The following is an 18,285-nucleotide window of genomic DNA, read 5'->3' as shown; positions in this document are numbered from 1 at the left end:
ATAATTGCAACCAGTATGAAACTTATGGACATTTCTACTTTCCGAGCAACCTAGGCTTCACCCTAGGGCGTTGCTCCAACAGATTGAATATTTAGGGCCTTAGAAGTCAACGCCCGAACCATAAAATGCAAAAAAAATACCATTGTTTCCATCATATAACAGGAATAATTGCAACGAGTTTGAAAGTGATGGTCAATTCTACGTTCCGGGCAACCTAGGCTTCACTCTATTGCGTTGCTCCACAAGATCGAATAGTTAGTGCCTTAGAAGTCAACGCCAGAAGCATAAAATGCAAAATAAATACAATGGTTTTTCCATCGTATAAAACGAATAATTGCAACCAGTATTAAACTTATGGACATTTCTACTTTCCGAGCAACCTAGGCTTCACCCTAGGGCGTTGCTCCAACAGATTGAACAGTTAGGGCCTTAGAAGTCAACGCCCGAACCATAAAATGCAAGAAAAATACAACAGTGTTTCCATCATATAACAGGAATAATTGCAACCAGTTTGAAAATGATGGCCAATTCTACGTTCCGGGCAACCTAGGCTTCACTCTAGGGCGTTGCTCCACCAGTTCGAATAGTTAGTGCCTTAGAAGTCGACGCCAGAAGCATAAAATACAATATAAATACAACAGTTTTTCCATCGTATAAAACGAATAATTGCAACCAGTATGAAACTTATGGTCATTTCTACTTACCGAGAAACCTAGGCTTCACCCTAGGGCGTTGCTCCAACAGATTGAATAGTTAGGACCTTAGAAGTCAACGCCCTAACCATAAAATGCAAAAAAAATACAACAGTGTTTCCATCATATAACAGGAATAATTGCAACCAGTTTGAAAGTGATGGCCAATTCTACGTTCCGGGCAACCTAGGCTTCGCTCTAGGGCGTTGCTCCACCAGACCGAATAGTTACGGCCTAAGAAGTCAACGCCAGAAGCATAAAATACGATATAAATACAACAGCTTTTCCATCGTATAAAACGAATAATTGCAACCAGTATGAAACTTATGGTCATATCTACTTTCCGAGCAAGCTAGGCTTCACCCTAGGGCGTTGCTCCAACAGATTGACTAGTTAGGGCCTTAGAAGTCAACGCACGAAGCATAAAATGCAATAAGAATACAACAGTGTATCCATCATATAACAGGAATAATTGCAACCAGTTTGAAAGTGATGGCCAATTCTACGTTCCGGGCAACCTAGGCTTCACTCTAGGGCGTTGCTCCACCAGATCGAATAGTTAGTGCCTTAGAAGTCAACGCCAGAAGCATAAAATACCATATAAATACAACAGTTTTTCCATCGTATAAAACGTATATTGCAACCAGTATGAAACTTATGGTCATTTCTACTTTCCGAGCAACCTAGGCTTCACCCTAGGGCGTTGCTCCAACAGATTGAATAGCTAGGGCCTTAGAAGTCAACGCCCGAACCATAAAATGCAAAAAAAATGCAAGAGTGTTTCCATCATATAACAGGAATAATTGCAACCAGTTTGAAAGTGAAGGCCAATTCTACGTTCCGGGCAACATAGGCTTCACTCTAGGGCGTTGCTCCACTAGATCGAATAGTTAGTACCTTAGAAGTCAACGCCAGATGCATAAAATACAATATAAATACAACAGTTTTTCCATCGTATAAAACGAATAATTGCAACCAGTATGAAACTTATGGTCATTTCTACTTTCCGAGCAACCTAGGCTTCACCCTAGGGCGTTGCTCCAACGGATTGAATAGTTAGGGCCTTAGAAGTCAACGACCGAACCATAAAATGCAAAAAAAATAAAGCAGTGTTTCCATCATGTAACAGGTATAATTGCAACCAGTTTGAAATTGATGGCCAATTCTACGTTCCGGGCAACCTAGGCATCACTCTATTGCGTTGCTCCACCAGATCGAATAGTTAGTGCCTTAGAAGTCAACGCCAGAAGCATAAAATACGATATAAATACAACAGTTTTTCCATCGTATAAAACGAATAATTGCAACCAGTATGAATCTTATGGACATTTCTACTTTCCGAGCAACCTGGGCTTCACCCTAGGGCGTTGCTCCAATAGATTGAACAGTTAGGGCCTTAGAAGTCAACGCCCGAACCATAAAATGCAAAAAAAATACAACAGTGTTTCCATCATATATCAGGAATAATTGCAACCACTTTGAATGTGATGGCCAATTCTACGTTCCAGGCAACCTAGGCTTCACTCTCGGGCGTTGTTCCACCAGATCGAATAGTAAGGGCCGAAGAAGTGAACGCCAGAAGCATAAAATACAATATAAATATAACAGTTTTTCCATCGTATAAAACGAATAATAGCAACCAGTGTGAAAGTTATGGTCATTTCTACGTTCCGGGCAACCTAGGTTTCACTCTAGGGCGTTGCTCCACCAGATCAAACAGTTAGGGCCTTAGAAGCCAACGCCCGAAGCATTAAATACAAAATAAATACAACAGTTTTTCCATAGTATAAAACGAATAATTGCTACCAGTGTAAAAGTTATGGTTATTTCTACGTTCCGGGCAACCTAGGCTTCAGAATAGGCCGTTGTTCCACCAGATTGAATAGTTAGGGCCTTAGAAGTCAATGCCCGAAGCATAAAATGCAATAAAAATACAACAGTTTTTCCATCATATATCAGGAATAATTGCAACCAGTATGAAAGTGATGGCCAATTCTACGTTCCGGGCAACCTAGGCTTCACTCTAGGGCGTTGCTCCACCAGATCGAATAGTTAGTGCCTTAGAAGTCAACGCCAGAAGCATAAAATACAATATAAATACAAGAGTTTTTCCATCGTATAAAACGAATAATTGCAACCAGTATGAAACTTATGCTCATTTCTACTTTCCCAGCAACCTAGGCTTCACCCTAGGGCGTTGCTCCAACAGATTGAATGGTTAGGGCCTTAGAAGTCAACGCCCGAACCATAAAATGCAAAAAAAATACAACAGTGTTTCCATCATATATCAGGAATAATTGCAACCAGTTTGAGAGTGATGGCCAATTCTACGTTCCAGGCAACCTAGGCTTCACCCTAGGGCGTTGCTCCAACAGATTGAATAGTTAGGGCCTTAGAAGTCAATGCCCGAAGCATAAAATGCAACAAAAATACAACAGTTTTTCCATCATATAACAGGAATAATTGCAACCAGTTTGAAAGTGATGGTCATTTATACGTTCGGGCAACATAGGCTTCACTATAGGGCGTTGCTCCACTAGATCGAATAGTTAGTACCTTAGAAGTCAACGCCAGATGATTAAATACAATATAAATACAACAGTTTTTCCATCGTATAAAACGAATAATTGCAACCAGTATGAAGGTTAACGTCATTTCTACTTTCCGGGCAACCTAGGCTTCTCCCTAGGGCGTCGCTCCACCAGATCGAATAGTTAGTGCCTTAGAAGTCAAGGTCAGAAGCATAAAATACAATATAAATACAACAGTTTTTCCATCGTATAAAAGGAATAATTGCAACCAGTTTGAAAGTGATGGCCAATTCTAACTTCCGGACAACATAGGCTTCACTCTAGGGCGTTGCTCCACCAGATCCAATAGTTAGTGCCTTAGAAGTCAACGCCAGAAGCATAAAATACCATATAAATACAACAGTTTTTCCATCGTATAAAACGAATAATTGCAACCAGTATGAAACTTATGGTCATTTCTACTTTCCGAGCAAGCTAGGCTTCACCCTAGGGCGTTGCTCCAACAGATTGAATAGTTAGGGCCTTAGAAGTCAACGCCCGAACCATAAAATGGAAAAAAAATACCACAGTGTTTCCATCATATAACAGGAATAATTGCAACCAGTTTGAAAGTGATGGCCAATTCTACGTTCCGGGCAACCTAGGCTTCACTCTATTGCGTTGCTCCACCAGATCGAATAGTTAGTGCCTTAGAAGTCAACGCCAGAAGCATAAAATACAGTATAAATACAACAGCTTTTCCATCGTATAAAACGAATAATTGCAACCAGTATGAAACTTATGGACATTTCTACTTTCCGAGCAACCTAGGCTTCACCCTAGGGCGTTGCTCCAACAGATTGAATATTTAGGGCCTTAGAAGTCAACGCCCGAACCATAAAATGCAAAAAAAATACCAGTGTTTCCATCATATAACAGGAATAATTGCAACGAGTTTGAAAGTGATGGTCAATTCTACGTTCCGGGCAACCTAGGCTTCACTCTATTGCGTTGCTCCACAAGATCGAATAGTTAGTGCCTTAGAAGTCAACGCCAGAAGCATAAAATACAAAATAAATAAAACAGTTTTTCATCGTATAAAACGAATAATTGCAACCAGTATGAAACTTATGGACATTTCTACATTCCGAGCAACCTAGGCTTCACCCTAGGGCGTTGCTCCAACAGATTGAACAGTTAGGGCCTTAGAAGTCAACGCCCGAACCATAAAATGCAAGAAAAATACAACAGTGTTTCCATCATATAACAGGAATAATTGCAACCAGTTTGAAAATGATGGCCAATTCTACGTTCCGGGCAACCTAGGCTTCACTCTAGGGCGTTGCTCCACCAGATCGAATAGTAAGGGCCTAAGAAGTCAACGCCAGGAGCATAAAATACAATATAAATATAACAGTTTTTCCATCGTATAAAACGAATAATAGCAACCAGTGTGAAAGTTATGGTCATTTCTACGTTCCGGGCAACCTAGGTTTCACTCTAGGGCGTTGCTCCACCAGATCAAACAGTTAGGGCCTTAGATGCCAACGCCCGAAGCATTAAATACAAAATAAATAGAACAGTTTTTCCATAGTATAAAACGAATAATTGCTACCAGTGTAAAAGTTATGGTTATTTCTACTTACCGAGCAACCTAGGCTTCACCCTAGGGCGTTGCTCCAACAGATTGAATATTTAGGGCCTTAGAAGTCAACGCCCGAACCATAAAATGCAAAAAAAATACCATTGTTTCCATCATATAACAGGAATAATTGCAACGAGTTTGAAAGTGATGATCAATTCTACGTTCCGGGCAACCTAGGCTTCACTCTATTGCGTTGCTCCACAAGATCGAATAGTTAGTGCCTTAGAAGTCAACGCCAGAAGCATAAAATACAAAATAAATACAACAGTTTTTCCATCGTATAAAACGAATAATTGCAACCAGTATTAAACTTATGGACATTTCTACTTTCCGAGCAACCTAGGCTTCACCCTAGGGCGTTGCTCCAACAGATTGAACAGTTAGGGCCTTAGAAGTCAACGCCCGAACCATAAAATGCAAGAAAAATACAACAGTGTTTCCATCATATAACAGGAATAATTGCAACCAGTATGAAACTTATGGTCATTTCTACTTTCCGAGAAACCTAGGCTTCACCCTAGGGCGTTGCTCCAACAGATTGAATAGTTAGGACCTTAGAAGTCAACGCCCTAACCATAAAATGCAAAAAAAATACAACAGTGTTTCCATCATATAACAGGAATAATTGCAACCAGTTTGAAAGTGATGGCCAATTCTACGTTCCGGGCAACCTAGGCTTCGCTCTAGGGCGTTGCTCCACCAGACCGAATAGTTACGGCCTAAGAAGTCAACGCCAGAAGCATAAAATACGATATAAATACAACAGCTTTTCCATCGTATAAAACGGATAATTGCAACCAGTATGAAACTTATGGTCATATCTACTTTCCGAGCAAGCTAGGCTTCACCCTAGGGCGTTGCTCCAACAGATTGAATAGTTAGGGCCTTAGAAGTCAACGCACGAAGCATAAAATGCAATAAGAATACAACAGTGTATCCATCATATAACAGGAATAATTGCAACCAGTTTGAAAGTGATGGCCAATTCTACGTTCCGGGCAACCTAGGCTTCACTCTAGGGCGTTGCTCCACCAGATCGAATAGTTAGTGCCTTAGAAGTCAACGCCAGAAGCATAAAATACGATATAAATACAACAGCTTTTCCATCGTATAAAACGAATAATTGCAACCAGTATGAAACTTATGGTCATATCTACTTTCCGAGCAAGCTAGGCTTCACCCTAGGGCGTTGCTCCAACAGATTGAATAGTTAGGGCCTTAGAAGTCAACGCCCGAACCATAAAATGGAAAAAAAATACCACAGTGTTTCCATCATATAACAGGAATAATTGCAACCAGTTTGAAAGTGATGGCCAATTCTACGTTCCGGGCAACCTAGGCTTCACTCTATTGCGTTGCTCCACCAGATCGAATAGTTAGTGCCTTAGAAGCCAACGCCCGAAGCATTAAATACAAAATAAATACAACAGTTTTTCCATAGTATAAAACGAATAATTGCTACCAGTGTAAAAGTTATGGTTATTTCTACGTTCCGGGCAACCTAGGCTTCAGAATAGGCCGTTGTTCCACCAGATTGAATAGTTAGGGCCTTAGAAGTCAATGCCCGAAGCATAAAATGCAATAAAAATACAACAGTTTTTCCATCATATATCAGGAATAATTGCAACCAGTATGAAAGTGATGGCCAATTCTACGTTCCGGGCAACCTAGGCTTCACTCTAGGGCGTTGCTCCACCAGATCGAATAGTTAGTGCCTTAGAAGTCAACGCCAGAAGCATAAAATACAATATAAATACAAGAGTTTTTCCATCGTATAAAACGAATAATTGCAACCAGTATGAAACTTATGCTCATTTCTACTTTCCCAGCAACCTAGGCTTCACCCTAGGGCGTTGCTCCAACAGATTGAATGGTTAGGGCCTTAGAAGTCAACGCCCGAACCATAAAATGCAAAAAAAATACAACAGTGTTTCCATCATATATCAGGAATAATTGCAACCAGTTTGAGAGTGATGGCCAATTCTACGTTCCAGGCAACCTAGGCTTCACCCTAGGGCGTTGCTCCAACAGATTGAATAGTTAGGGCCTTAGAAGTCAATGCCCGAAGCATAAAATGCAACAAAAATACAACAGTTTTTCCATCATATAACAGGAATAATTGCAACCAGTTTGAAAGTGATGGTCATTTATACGTTCGGGCAACATAGGCTTCACTATAGGGCGTTGCTCCACTAGATCGAATAGTTAGTACCTTAGAAGTCAACGCCAGATGATTAAATACAATATAAATACAACAGTTTTTCCATCGTATAAAACGAATAATTGCAACCAGTATGAAGGTTAACGTCATTTCTACTTTCCGGGCAACCTAGGCTTCTCCCTAGGGCGTCGCTCCACCAGATCGAATAGTTAGTGCCTTAGAAGTCAAGGTCAGAAGCATAAAATACAATATAAATACAACAGTTTTTCCATCGTATAAAAGGAATAATTGCAACCAGTTTGAAAGTGATGGCCAATTCTAACTTCCGGACAACATAGGCTTCACTCTAGGGCGTTGCTCCACCAGATCCAATAGTTAGTGCCTTAGAAGTCAACGCCAGAAGCATAAAATACCATATAAATACAACAGTTTTTCCATCGTATAAAACGAATAATTGCAACCAGTATGAAACTTATGGTCATTTCTACTTTCCGAGCAAGCTAGGCTTCACCCTAGGGCGTTGCTCCAACAGATTGAATAGTTAGGGCCTTAGAAGTCAACGCCCGAACCATAAAATGGAAAAAAAATACCACAGTGTTTCCATCATATAACAGGAATAATTGCAACCAGTTTGAAAGTGATGGCCAATTCTACGTTCCGGGCAACCTAGGCTTCACTCTATTGCGTTGCTCCACCAGATCGAATAGTTAGTGCCTTAGAAGTCAACGCCAGAAGCATAAAATACAGTATAAATACAACAGCTTTTCCATCGTATAAAACGAATAATTGCAACCAGTATGAAACTTATGGACATTTCTACTTTCCGAGCAACCTAGGCTTCACCCTAGGGCGTTGCTCCAACAGATTGAATATTTAGGGCCTTAGAAGTCAACGCCCGAACCATAAAATGCAAAAAAAATACCAGTGTTTCCATCATATAACAGGAATAATTGCAACGAGTTTGAAAGTGATGGTCAATTCTACGTTCCGGGCAACCTAGGCTTCACTCTATTGCGTTGCTCCACAAGATCGAATAGTTAGTGCCTTAGAAGTCAACGCCAGAAGCATAAAATACAAAATAAATAAAACAGTTTTTCATCGTATAAAACGAATAATTGCAACCAGTATGAAACTTATGGACATTTCTACATTCCGAGCAACCTAGGCTTCACCCTAGGGCGTTGCTCCAACAGATTGAACAGTTAGGGCCTTAGAAGTCAACGCCCGAACCATAAAATGCAAGAAAAATACAACAGTGTTTCCATCATATAACAGGAATAATTGCAACCAGTTTGAAAATGATGGCCAATTCTACGTTCCGGGCAACCTAGGCTTCACTCTAGGGCGTTGCTCCACCAGATCGAATAGTAAGGGCCTAAGAAGTCAACGCCAGGAGCATAAAATACAATATAAATATAACAGTTTTTCCATCGTATAAAACGAATAATAGCAACCAGTGTGAAAGTTATGGTCATTTCTACGTTCCGGGCAACCTAGGTTTCACTCTAGGGCGTTGCTCCACCAGATCAAACAGTTAGGGCCTTAGATGCCAACGCCCGAAGCATTAAATACAAAATAAATAGAACAGTTTTTCCATAGTATAAAACGAATAATTGCTACCAGTGTAAAAGTTATGGTTATTTCTACTTACCGAGCAACCTAGGCTTCACCCTAGGGCGTTGCTCCAACAGATTGAATATTTAGGGCCTTAGAAGTCAACGCCCGAACCATAAAATGCAAAAAAAATACCATTGTTTCCATCATATAACAGGAATAATTGCAACGAGTTTGAAAGTGATGATCAATTCTACGTTCCGGGCAACCTAGGCTTCACTCTATTGCGTTGCTCCACAAGATCGAATAGTTAGTGCCTTAGAAGTCAACGCCAGAAGCATAAAATACAAAATAAATACAACAGTTTTTCCATCGTATAAAACGAATAATTGCAACCAGTATTAAACTTATGGACATTTCTACTTTCCGAGCAACCTAGGCTTCACCCTAGGGCGTTGCTCCAACAGATTGAACAGTTAGGGCCTTAGAAGTCAACGCCCGAACCATAAAATGCAAGAAAAATACAACAGTGTTTCCATCATATAACAGGAATAATTGCAACCAGTATGAAACTTATGGTCATTTCTACTTTCCGAGAAACCTAGGCTTCACCCTAGGGCGTTGCTCCAACAGATTGAATAGTTAGGACCTTAGAAGTCAACGCCCTAACCATAAAATGCAAAAAAAATACAACAGTGTTTCCATCATATAACAGGAATAATTGCAACCAGTTTGAAAGTGATGGCCAATTCTACGTTCCGGGCAACCTAGGCTTCGCTCTAGGGCGTTGCTCCACCAGACCGAATAGTTACGGCCTAAGAAGTCAACGCCAGAAGCATAAAATACGATATAAATACAACAGCTTTTCCATCGTATAAAACGGATAATTGCAACCAGTATGAAACTTATGGTCATATCTACTTTCCGAGCAAGCTAGGCTTCACCCTAGGGCGTTGCTCCAACAGATTGAATAGTTAGGGCCTTAGAAGTCAACGCACGAAGCATAAAATGCAATAAGAATACAACAGTGTATCCATCATATAACAGGAATAATTGCAACCAGTTTGAAAGTGATGGCCAATTCTACGTTCCGGGCAACCTAGGCTTCACTCTAGGGCGTTGCTCCACCAGATCGAATAGTTAGTGCCTTAGAAGTCAACGCCAGAAGCATAAAATACGATATAAATACAACAGCTTTTCCATCGTATAAAACGAATAATTGCAACCAGTATGAAACTTATGGTCATATCTACTTTCCGAGCAAGCTAGGCTTCACCCTAGGGCGTTGCTCCAACAGATTGAATAGTTAGGGCCTTAGAAGTCAACGCCCGAACCATAAAATGGAAAAAAAATACCACAGTGTTTCCATCATATAACAGGAATAATTGCAACCAGTTTGAAAGTGATGGCCAATTCTACGTTCCGGGCAACCTAGGCTTCACTCTATTGCGTTGCTCCACCAGATCGAATAGTTAGTGCCTTAGAAGTCAACGCCAGAAGCATAAAATACAGTATAAATACAACAGCTTTTCCATCGTATAAAACGAATAATTGCAACCAGTATGAAACTTATGGACATTTCTACTTTCCGAGCAACCTAGGCTTCACCCTAGGGCGTTGCTCCAACAGATTGAATATTTAGGGCCTTAGAAGTCAACGCCCGAACCATAAAATGCAAAAAAAATACCAGTGTTTCCATCATATAACAGGAATAATTGCAACGAGTTTGAAAGTGATGGTCAATTCTACGTTCCGGGCAACCTAGGCTTCACTCTATTGCGTTGCTCCACAAGATCGAATAGTTAGTGCCTTAGAAGTCAACGCCAGAAGCATAAAATACAAAATAAATAAAACAGTTTTTCATCGTATAAAACGAATAATTGCAACCAGTATGAAACTTATGGACATTTCTACATTCCGAGCAACCTAGGCTTCACCCTAGGGCGTTGCTCCAACAGATTGAACAGTTAGGGCCTTAGAAGTCAACGCCCGAACCATAAAATGCAAGAAAAATACAACAGTGTTTCCATCATATAACAGGAATAATTGCAACCAGTTTGAAAATGATGGCCAATTCTACGTTCCGGGCAACCTAGGCTTCACTCTAGGGCGTTGCTCCACCAGATCGAATAGTAAGGGCCTAAGAAGTCAACGCCAGGAGCATAAAATACAATATAAATATAACAGTTTTTCCATCGTATAAAACGAATAATAGCAACCAGTGTGAAAGTTATGGTCATTTCTACGTTCCGGGCAACCTAGGTTTCACTCTAGGGCGTTGCTCCACCAGATCAAACAGTTAGGGCCTTAGATGCCAACGCCCGAAGCATTAAATACAAAATAAATAGAACAGTTTTTCCATAGTATAAAACGAATAATTGCTACCAGTGTAAAAGTTATGGTTATTTCTACGTTCCGGGTAACCTAGGCTTCACGCTAGGCCGTTGTTCCACCAGATTGAATAGTTAGGGCCTTAGAAGTCAATGCCCGAAGCATAAAATGCAATAAAAATACAACAGTTTTTCCATCATATAACAGGAATAATTGCAACCAGTTTGAAAGTGATGGCCAATTCTACGTTCCGGGCAACCTAGGCTTCACTCTATTGCGTTGCTCCACCAGATCGAATAGTTAGTGCCTTAGAAGTCAACGCCAGAAGCATAAAATACAGTATAAATACAACAGCTTTTCCATCGTATAAAACGAATAATTGCAACCAGTATGAAACTTATGGACATTTCTACTTACCGAGCAACCTAGGCTTCACCCTAGGGCGTTGCTCCAACAGATTGAATATTTAGGGCCTTAGAAGTCAACGCCCGAACCATAAAATGCAAAAAAAATACCATTGTTTCCATCATATAACAGGAATAATTGCAACGAGTTTGAAAGTGATGATCAATTCTACGTTCCGGGCAACCTAGGCTTCACTCTATTGCGTTGCTCCACAAGATCGAATAGTTAGTGCCTTAGAAGTCAACGCCAGAAGCATAAAATACAAAATAAATACAACAGTTTTTCCATCGTATAAAACGAATAATTGCAACCAGTATTAAACTTATGGACATTTCTACTTTCCGAGCAACCTAGGCTTCACCCTAGGGCGTTGCTCCAACAGATTGAACAGTTAGGGCCTTAGAAGTCAACGCCCGAACCATAAAATGCAAGAAAAATACAACAGTGTTTCCATCATATAACAGGAATAATTGCAACCAGTTTGAAAATGATGGCCAATTCTACGTTCCGGGCAACCTAGGCTTCACTCTAGGGCGTTGCTCCACCAGTTCGAATAGCTAGTGCCTTAGAAGTCGACGCCAGAAGCATAAAATACAATATAAATACAACAGTTTTTCCATCGTATAAAACGAATAATTGCAACCAGTATGAAACTTATGGTCATTTCTACTTTCCGAGAAACCTAGGCTTCACCCTAGGGCGTTGCTCCAACAGATTGAATAGTTAGGACCTTAGAAGTCAACGCCCTAACCATAAAATGCAAAAAAAATACAACAGTGTTTCCATCATATAACAGGAATAATTGCAACCAGTTTGAAAGTGATGGCCAATTCTACGTTCCGGGCAACCTAGGCTTCGCTCTAGGGCGTTGCTCCACCAGACCGAATAGTTACGGCCTAAGAAGTCAACGCCAGAAGCATAAAATACGATATAAATACAACAGCTTTTCCATCGTATAAAACGAATAATTGCAACCAGTATGAAACTTATGGTCATATCTACTTTCCGAGCAAGCTAGGCTTCACCCTAGGGCGTTGCTCCAACAGATTGAATAGTTAGGGCCTTAGAAGTCAACGCACGAAGCATAAAATGCAATAAGAATACAACAGTGTATCCATCATATAACAGGAATAATTGCAACCAGTTTGAAAGTGATGGCCAATTCTACGTTCCGGGCAACCTAGGCTTCACTCTAGGGCGTTGCTCCACCAGATCGAATAGTTAGTGCCTTAGAAGTCAACGCCAGAAGCATAAAATACCATATAAATACAACAGTTTTTCCATCGTATAAAACGTATATTGCAACCAGTATGAAACTTATGGTCATTTCTACTTTCCGAGCAACCTAGGCTTCACCCTAGGGCGTTGCTCCAACAGATTGAATAGCTAGGGCCTTAGAAGTCAACGCCCGAACCATAAAATGCAAAAAAAATGCAACAGTGTTTCCATCATATAACAGGAATAATTGCAACCAGTTTGAAAGTGAAGGCCAATTCTACGTTCCGGGCAACATAGGCTTCACTCTATGGCGTGGCTCCACCAGATCGAATAGTTAGTGCCTTAGAAGTCAACGCCAGAAGCATAAAATACAATATAAATACAACAGTTCTTCCATCGTATAAACCGAATAATTGCAACCAGTATGAAACTTATGGTCATTTCAACTTTCCGAGCAACCTAGGCTTCACCCTAGGGCGTTGCTCCAACGGATTGAATACTTAGGGCCTTAGAAGTCAACGCCCGAACCATAAAATGCAAAAAAAATACAGCAGTGTTTCCATCATATAAAAGGTATAATTGCAACCAGTTTGAAATTGATGGCCAATTCTACGTTCCGGGCAACCTAGGCATCACTCTATTGCGTTGCTCCACCAGATCGAATAGTTAGTGCCTTAGATGTCAACGCCAGAATCATAAAATACAATATAAATACAACAGTTTTTCCATCGTATAAAACGAATAATTGCAACCAGTATGAAACTTATCTACATTTCTACTTTCCGAGCAACCTAGGCTTCACCCTAGGGCGTTGCTCCAACAGATTGAATAGTTAGGGCCTTAGAGGTCAACGCCCCAACCATAAAACGCAAAAAAAATACAACAGTGTTTCCATCATATAACAGGAATAATTGCAACGAGTTTGAAAGTGAAGGCCAATTCTACGTTCCGGGCAACATAGGCTTCACTCTATTGCGTTGCTCCACCAGATCGAATAGTTAGTGCCTTAGAAGTCAACGCCAGAAGCATAAAATACAATATAAATACATCAGCTTTCAATCGTATAAAACGAATAATTGCAACCAGTATGAAACTTATGGACATTCCTACTTTCGGAGCAAGCTAGGCTTCACCCTAGGGCGTTGCTCCAACAGACTGAATAGTTAGGGCCTTAAAAGTCAACGCCCGAAGCATAAAATGCAATAAGAATACAACAGTGTATCCATCATATAACAGGAATAATTGCAACCAGTTTGAAAGTGATGGCCAATTCTACATTCCGGGCAACCTAGGCTTCACTCTAGGGCGTTGCTCCAACAGATTGAATAGTTAGGGCCTTAGAAGTCAACGCACGAACCATAAAATGCAAAAAAAATACAACAGTGTTTCCATCATATAACAGGAATAATTGCAACCAGTTTGAAAGTGAAGGCCAATTCTACGTTCCGGGCAACCTAGGCTTCACTCTATTGCGTTGCTCCACCAGATCGAATAGTTAGTGCCTTAGAAGTCAACGCCAGAAGCATAAAATACAATATAAATACAACAGCTTTCCATCGTATAAAACGAATAATTGCAACCAGTATGAAACTTATGGACATTTCTACTTTCTGAGCAACCTAGGCTTCACCCTAGGGCGTTGCTCTAACAGATTGAATAGTTAGGGCCTTAGAAGTCAACGCCCGAACCATAAAACGCAAAAAAAATACAACAGTGTTTCCATCATATAACAGGAATAATTGCAACCAGTTTGAAAGTGGTGGCCAATTCTACGTTCCGGGCAACCTAGGCTTCACTCTATGGCGTGGCTCCTCCAGATCGAATAGTTAATGCCTTAGAAGTCAACGCCAGAAGCATAAAATACAATATAAATACAACAGTTTTTCCATCGTATAAAACGAATAATTGCAACCAGTAAGAAGCTTATGGTCATTTCAACTTTCCGAGCAACCTAGGCTTCACCCTAGAGCGTTGCTCCAACGGATTGAATAGTTAGTGCCTTAGAAGTCAACGCCCGAACCATAAAATGCAAAAAAAATACAACAGTGTTTCCATCATATATCAGCAATAATTGCAACCAGTATGAAAGTGATGGCCAATTCTACGTTCCGGGCAACCTAGGTTTCACTCCAGGGCGTTGCTCCACCAGACCGAATAGTTACGGCCTAAGAAGTCAACGCCAGAAGCATAAAATACGATATAAATACAACAGCTTTTTCATCGTATAAAACGAATAATTGCAACCAGTATGAAACTTATGGTCATTTCTACTTTCCGAGCAACCTAGGCTTCACCCTAGGGCGTTGCTCCAACAGATTGAATAGTTAGGACCTTAGAAGTCAACGCCCTAACCATAAAATGCAAAAAAAATACAACAGTGTTTCCATCATATAACAGGAATAATTGCAACCAGTTTGAAAGTGATGGCCAATTCTACGTTCCGGGCAACCTAGGCTTCGCACTAGGGCGTTGCTCCACCTGATCGAATAGATAGTGCCTTAGAAGTCAACGCCAGAAGCATAAAATACGATATAAATACAACAGTTTTTCCATCGTATAAAACGAATAATTGCAAACAGTATGAAACTTATGTTCATTTCTACTTTCCGAACAACCTAGGCTTCACCCTAGGGCGTTGCTCCAACAGATTGAATAGTTAGGGCCTTAGAAGTCAACGCCCGAACCATAAAATTCAAAAAAAATACAACAGTGTTTCCATCATATAACAGGAATAATTGCAACCAGTTTGAAAGTGAAGGCCAATTCTACGTTCCGGGCAACCTAGGCTTCACTCTATTGCGTTGCTCCACCAGATCGAATAGTTAGTGCCTTAGAAGTCAACGCCAGAAGCATAAAATACAATATAAATACAACAGCTTTCCATCGTATAAAACGAATAATTGCAACCAGTATGAAACTTATGGACATTTCTACTTTCTGAGCAACCTAGGCTTCACCCTAGGGCGTTGCTCCAACAGATTGAATAGTTAGGGCCTTAGAAGTCAACGCCCGAACCATAAAACGCAAAAAAAATACAACAGTGTTTCCATCATATAACAGGAATAATTGCAACCAGTTTGAAAGTGAAGGCCAATTCTACGTTCCGGGCAACCTAGGCTTCACTCTATTGCGTTGCTCCACCAGATCGAATAGTTAGTGCCTTAGAAGTCAACGCCAGAAGCATAAAATACAATATAAATACAACAGCTTTCCATCGTATAAAACGAATAATTGCAACCAGTATGAAACTTATGGACATTTCTACTTTCTGAGCAACCTAGGCTTCACCCTAGGGCGTTGCTCCAACAGATTGAATAGTTAGGGCCTTAGAAGTCAACGCCCGAACCATAAAACGCAAAAAAAATACAACAGTGTTTCCATCATATAACAGGAATAATTGCAACCAGTTTGAAAGTGGTGGCCAATTCTACGTTCCGGGCAACCTAGGCTTCACTCTATGGCGTGGCTCCACCAGATCGAATAGTTAGTGCCTTAGAAGTCAACGCCAGAAGCATAAAATACAATATAAATACAACAGTTTTTCCATCGTATAAAACGAGTAATTGCAACCAGTATGAAACTTATGGTCATTTCAACTTTCCGAGCAACCTAGGCTTCACCCTAGAGCGTTGCTCCAACGGATTGAATAGTTAGTGCCTTAGAAGTCAACGCCCGAACCATAAAATGCAAAAAAAATACAACAGTGTTTCCATCATATATCAGGAATAATTGCAACCAGTATGAAAGTGATGGCCAATTCTACGTTCCGGGCAACCTAGGTATCACTCCAGGGCGTTGCTCCACCAGACCGAATAGTGACGGCCTAAGAAGTCAACGCCAGAAGCATAAAATACGATATAAATACAACAGCTTTTTCATCGTATAAAACGAGTAATTGCAACCAGTATGAAACTTATGGTCATTTCAACTTTCCGAGCAACCTAGGCTTCACCCTAGAGCGTTGCTCCAACGGATTGAATAGTTAGTGCCTTAGAAGTCAACGCCCGAACCATAAAATGCAAAAAAAATACAACAGTGTTTCCATCATATATCAGGAATAATTGCAACCAGTATGAAAGTGATGGCCAATTCTACGTTCCGGGCAACCTAGGTTTCACTCCAGGGCGTTGCTCCACCAGACCGAATAGTGACGGCCTAAGAAGTCAACGCCAGAAGCATAAAATACGATATAAATACAACAGCTTTTTCATCGTATAAAACGAATAATTGCAACCAGTATGAAACTTATGGTCATTTCTACTTTCCGAGCAAGCTAGGCTTCACCCTAGGGCGTTGGTCCAACAGATTGAATAGTTAGGGCCTTAGAAGTCTACGCCCGAAGCATAAAATGCAATAAAAATACAACAGTGTTTCCATAATATATCAGGAATAATTGCAACCAGTTTGAAAGTGATGGCCAATTCTACGATCCGGACAACCTAGGTTTCACTCCAGGGCGTTGCTCCACCAGACCGAATATTTACGGCCTAAGAAGTTAACGCCAGAAGCATAAAATACGATATAAATACAACAGCTTTTCCATCCTATAAAACGAATAATTGCAACCAGTATGAAACTTATGGTCATTTCTACTTTCCGAGCAACCTAGGCTTCACCCTAGGGCGTTGCTCCAACAGATTGAATAGTTAGGGCCTTAGAAGTCAACGCCCGAACCATAAAATGCAAAAAAAATACAACAGTGTTTCCATCATATAACAGGAATAATTGCAACCAATTCGAAAGTGAAGGCCAATTCTACGTTCCGTGCAACCTGGGCTTCACTGTATTGCGTTGCTCCACCAGATCGAATAGTTAGTGCCTTAGAAGTCAACGCCAGAAGCATAAAATACAGTATAAATACAACAGCTTTCAATCGTATAAAACGAATAATTGCAACCAGTATGAAACTTATGGACATTCCTACTTTCGGAGCAACCTAGGCTTCACCCTAGGGCGTTGCTCCAACAGATTGAATAGTTAGGGCCTTAGAAGTCAACGCCCGAACCATAAAATGCAAAAAAAATACAACAGTGTATCCATCATATATCAGGAATAATTGCAACCAGTTTGAAAGTGATGGCCAATTCTACGTTCCGGGCAACCTAGGTTTCACTCCAGGGCGTTGCTCCACCAGACCGAATAGTTACGGCCTAAGAAGTCAACACCAGAAGCATAAAATACGATATAAATACAACAGCTTTTCCATCGTATAAAACGAATAATTGCAACCAGTATGAAACTTATGGTCATTTCTACTTTCCGAGCAACCTAGGCTTCACCCTAGGGCGTTGCTCCAACAGATTGAATAGTTAGGACCTTAGAAGTCAACGCCCTAACCATAAAATGCAAAAAAAATACAACAGTGTTTCCATCATATGACAGGAATAATTGCAACCAGTTTGAAAGTGATGGCCCATTCTACGTTCCGGGCAACCTAGGCTTCGCACTAGGGCGTTGCTCCACCTGATCGAATAGATAGTGCCTTAGAAGTCAACGCCAGAAGCATAAAATACGATATAAATACAACAGTTTTTCCATCGTATAAAACGAATAATTGCAAACAGTATGAAACTTATGTTCATTTCTACTTTCCGAGCAACCTAGGCTTCACCCTAGGGCGTTGCTCCAACAGATTGAATAGTTAGGGCCTTAGAAGTCAACGCCCGAACCATGAAATGCAAAAAAAATTCAACAGTGTTTCCATCATATAACAGGAATAATTGCAACCAGTTTGAAAGTGAAGGCCAATTCTACGTTCCGGGCAACCTA

The sequence above is a fragment of the Calliopsis andreniformis genome, unplaced genomic scaffold (genome assembly GCF_051401765.1).
Source record: "Calliopsis andreniformis isolate RMS-2024a unplaced genomic scaffold, iyCalAndr_principal scaffold0019, whole genome shotgun sequence".
NCBI classification, from domain to species: Eukaryota; Metazoa; Arthropoda; class Insecta; order Hymenoptera; family Andrenidae; genus Calliopsis; species Calliopsis andreniformis.
Note: the sequence above shows the minus strand (reverse complement) of the source record.